The sequence below is a fragment of the Corylus avellana genome, chromosome ca1 (genome assembly GCF_901000735.1).
Source record: "Corylus avellana chromosome ca1, CavTom2PMs-1.0".
Classification (NCBI taxonomy): Eukaryota; Viridiplantae; Streptophyta; class Magnoliopsida; order Fagales; family Betulaceae; genus Corylus; species Corylus avellana.
The window spans coordinates 12,490,401-12,495,688 of record NC_081541.1 but is presented as its reverse complement, the minus strand read 5'-3'; positions in this window follow the sequence as shown (position 1 = coordinate 12,495,688).

Genomic DNA, 5,288 nt, shown 5'->3' with positions numbered 1-5,288 from the left:
AAGGAGGATGAGTATGGTATAGTACTTGTCAACTTCAAAAACCTTGTCCACACAGGAGAACTGGTTTCTGATGAGCCGTATGTGCTAACTTCACAAGTTGACCAGGTATTTTACGTACAAGATGATAGGTGCCCAGATTGGGCTTACGCAGTAAGGACCAAACCTAGAAACATATATGACGTTGGTCAGGGTGAAGGACATCAAGATTCATATGCCAATTACCACGAGTGTGAGCCTCTCATATTGCCCAAAAAATTTGATCACGATCTACAAGATCATATCGAATACGTCAGACACGACTTAGATCCAACCGAAGCATATGTATATATATTAATATAATTAATTTTATATTTATGTTTAGATTGGTAGTTGTTCACTACATGCACATTACATCAACACACTTAATTAAGCTGTGCATTTGCTAAAATCTGATATATATCTCATGTACCATTATGAGTCATGCATACTTAAGGTAGTGAATATTTCATACATTGTATACGAAATTCATTGGGTTTGTGGTGTTTTTCACAGGGTACCATGAGTACTAGGGAGAAGAAGAGAGCACGCAGGGGGCTCGTCCGTAGTGCGGCAGTCTATGTCGCATGGGTCTCCAGCAGGCCAACTTGATGACAGCGAGCAACAAGACGTTTCTCAGCTTCTAGGGATGCAGGAAGGATATCGACCAGTCCTTCCAGGTACTATGGAAGGGGAGACCCCTGTCCATGCTCCATACAGTCGGGCAGGCATGGCCCAGATGGGGTATCGGATTGGTTCGTACCGGGACAGCGAGTTACAACAGTTTTCTGAGGGCGATGTCGAGCGGCTAGACACCTAGCATAGCGCAGGTACGCCCTCCTGTTTTTTTAAAGATTCAAAAGTTTGAAAGTTTCTAACTATATTGGTGTAATATTAATTATATTTAACTACAACTACAACTTCATAGAATTCTAAACATTCTAAAAAAATACAGAGCAGATATGGAGGACAGTGAAATAGAGGCCCAGGAAGACATGGTTGGTGGGGCACAGGCCACGGATGACCCACAGCCCACCGACCCTGCTCCCGACGACCGGTTAGGCCCTCGACAGGTCCAGACCATAAGTAAGTGTATATGCTCTAATGTCGTGCATATTAGGTTTTAATTTACTTGTTAGCTAATATTGAATTCGAAATAACTTACCTTTCTAATTTTTAATTTGTTAGGTACTGATTCTGAAGGAAACACCATTATTGAGGTGTTTACCATTCTTGACTCATACAGGCGGCCGAGAGTCCCCCCCGGCAAACGGATCATACTGGAGTACAATGCATCATTCTAGCCCGTTGGATTTAGCGCCGTGAGGTTTAGACGGATGACCGGAGACATAGTAAGGAGCGAAAATTTTGTCCGAATACCGGACGATTGGTCAAAGGTACCGAACCGTACCAAGGAGGATATTTGGGACGCCTTGATGGTATGTTTTTTAATAATATGTCAAACACTCGTAATGTATATATGTATATATATGCTCTAAGTTGCAAATATATGTGTGTGTTTATATCTATATGCATATATACATATTTTAAGTTTTTTTAATTTATCAATGTTGAACTTGTGCAGGCATACTTTTTCGTCCCGCCCGAGTACAACTTGGAAGCCGTCAAGGATGAAGCATTTCGGGATATGGGCTCCAAGCTGCGGACTTGGAGGCACAATCTTAAAAAAATTTGTGCCATTACCGAGGAAGATACTCCGGACACTATACGGGCAAGACTGAGGGGACAGACGCTAGGCGAGTACAATGCCGTCGACTTGGATATATTATTGGAGAGATGGTGTACCCAGGAGAATAGGGTAGGTCATGAGTTAAACTATTTGTGTTGTGTAATGTCATTAATTGTAATTGTGTTAGTATTAACATATTAAAAGTGTTAACTGTGTAGGAGTATGCGGCGAAAATGAAGAGATTGCGAGCATTAAATGATTCACCACATTGCACCGGATCAAAGAGTTATGCCAGGTTGACACATGAGGAGGTAAGTGTGTAATTTATCCTAAACTTATAGATGTGAACGTACATGTCATCATTTGATATATTAATATTGTAGCAACCCAGATTTTTAAAGTCTTATTTTAGAGATATTAAATTGATGCTATGATTATATTAATATTCATAGTAGGTAATGGCATTTACTTTGAGGTTGAGATATTTATTGATGATATTAGGTAATAATATTTATTCTTGAGGAATTTATTAGATCTTATGAATATCATTGGAATGAATATTGATTTGAGGTTATTATATCATGATGATGATTTTATTGGGAGATTTAAGAGAGATGATAATTGATGATTGATTGGTATAATTTGGAGTATGATTGTAATAATTGGTGATTGATTTTATGAGTAAGGAATTTGTGGGATTCAGATTATTAAGGGAAATTAGGTGAGAATAATATTTAATATTTTATTAGATCTGTTTTTAATATATTGGAGTGAAACCTAACTTTCACGCCTACTTTTCCCCATTTTTCTTCACAGCAGCCCCACGCTCACTTATTCTCATACTTTGAATTATTAACTGATGCTTATATTTCTTTTATTCATGTTTCACCAACCCAGCCGAACAATGATCCCACTTTTTCTTTTTATTCATATTTTATTCAAACCTAAATTTGCGTTCACACCTAAATTTCTTTCTTAATCCTTTTTATATTATTATTTTATATTATTTTATTCTTTCTTCTTTCTTTTCTCCTTTTCTCCCCCGACAACTCTCACCAACTCTCACTATTTCTTTCTTATTCATACTATTATAATCTTATTATATTATTATTTTCTTTCTTCTTTCTTTTCTCCTTCTGCCGACAGCTCTCACCTGCTCCCATCTCTCTTCTTTCTCTTTTAATCCTTCCTTATTTAATGCCTCATTCATACAAAAGAGATGAGAGAAACCGAGAGTGAGATGGAATTTAAGACAGAGAGCTGAAGAGGAAGAAAGAAAGTTTAGGCGAGAGAGAGAGAGAGAGAGAAAGTCAGTGAAGGGATTGTTATGGGTATGGACCAACTGCAGCAGAACGGGTTTCAAGTAATTACCTTTGATGATCCATTCATGTAATCCACTGTAAGTATTCTTACTTACTGAGTATGATATTGATATCCAATAATACGGATTTTTGTGGTTTTATAACTTGTCTAGCATTTTGTTATATATGATTCAACAATGATTTATATTATCGGAAATCAATTGACTCACTACTTCACAGTTTTTGTAGTGTTTGCAGGAATGGAAAATCAAGGTAATTATGCAGTTGTGATTAAGAGATTCATATTGAGATGTACAGAGATTCCAAGTTGGTTAAGTTTTGTCGAGAGTTTAGACTGTCGGATAGATTTGTATAAATGCCTTGTACGACATAGCCTTGGGTATTCATGCATGGAGAAAAGTATTTTTTTGTATTGATAATTACAGTTTTTCCGCTATATGAGATACGAGATGTTACAAATATGGTATATGTATGTCCTATTTTATCTACAGGCCGAACGTTTGGGCCATTAGCCTACTCGTGCACAAAATTATGTCCGTTCACATACGAAGAAGAACGGTTCATATCTGAATGATATTGTAAAGGAGAGATGTGTATGTTACTCACCTTTCATATGTTGTTTTGCTTGTATATTTGATAAATTATTTGTTAACAGTTGTGCGCCCCACTAACTCAATAATGAATGTGACAAACAGGAACGGATCAAGGAGATTATACCCACCAACCCTGCAACATAGTTTAGCATCACAGATGGAACGGTCAGGTGGGCGCCAAACGGCGCATTTGCCCAGGCAATTGGAAATAAGCCTGAGTATGCCGGTAGGGTTCGGATGGCTGGACCAAATATTCTGCCTGTGCGGGGGACCATACGCTCATACTATACACCGTCACAGGCACGGTCAGAAAACGCCAGGCACTCCACGATATCACAAGACACACTTGATAGAGCGCTTGAGGCGGAGAGGGCGAAGCACAAGGAAGAGAAAGATGCGTTGTTGGCCGAGAATAATGTGCGGGTAGCTCAACAAGTGGTGAAGCAGATGGTTGAGAACAATGCGCGGGTAGCTCGACAGGTAGCTGAACAGGAGGCTGAACGTCAGGCAAGGTTTGATGCCCGTTTCCGCCAACTCGAGGAACTGATGCGGTTTCACACCCCACCAGACAACGCTTCCCCACCCGTTGCGATGGTGCGATCGTCGGTCGACAGTGGATCAGGTTGTTAATAGTCAATTTAGTTTTAGAACTGTCCATATATATATATGAACTTCTAAATTTAGAGTTTGGATATGTTGTAGTCATTCTCAATAATTAATGATGTTGTAAATCCTGCTTAAATTTGGTTTATATATCATGGTTGGTTTGGTGATGGATGTGGGTTAGAGGTTTGCATTTGAAGTGTTTATTTGTATTATGAGATGAACCACTATGGTCCTTGTAGAATATTAAGAATCTAGTTTATGTGATTGTGTGAGAGTATGAAACCATCAAGTCCACAGTAGATGAATATCATAATTTTATGTAGTTAATATAACATGATTTGAATATATATAAACTCCTATGTGTTAATATCCTCAACAAATTAAAATATTACGGGAAGATTATCAAAATGCTACATGCATTATAAATATATTTCAAATTGTTGGCTTCAATTTGGTCTAGTATGAAATAGTGTTGGTTGAGATAATTATTTAGAGTTATTCATGGGCGTATAACTGGATATAACTGCATGGCACAAAGCAATACATGCATATCAATATCATCAAGAACAGTTGTTCATAAACTTAGATTTGTAACTCTAAATATAAATAGATATAAATGCACTCAATTCTAGAGAGGGTGCTTTTCCTTTTTGTTTATCATCTCTTCCATTGAACCCCCAACATTAATAACCTATATGGAAGCTCTATAATTGCAATGGAAAAAAGAAAAAGATCATATGTCTCACATAATTGCCATGGGAAAAACGAAATTCATTTTCTCATATCTATATATTATTGATTGCTCTGTGACCATGCATATATATATTGACTTAATTTTTTTTCTATTTTTTTTTATATGAATTTTCTATTAACTTCAACGTTTTACCTATTTTTGTTATATCATTTACTGTGGAAGAATCAACAACTGAGTTGGGTGAATATTCGGGCATTTTTCTTTCACGTTACCGACGTGATTGTTTGTATTCGGGCTCAATGATTGTTTGTATTATCATTTGCAGTTAGTGGATTTTATTTGTTTGGTGATTGTTTTATTGGTGAATA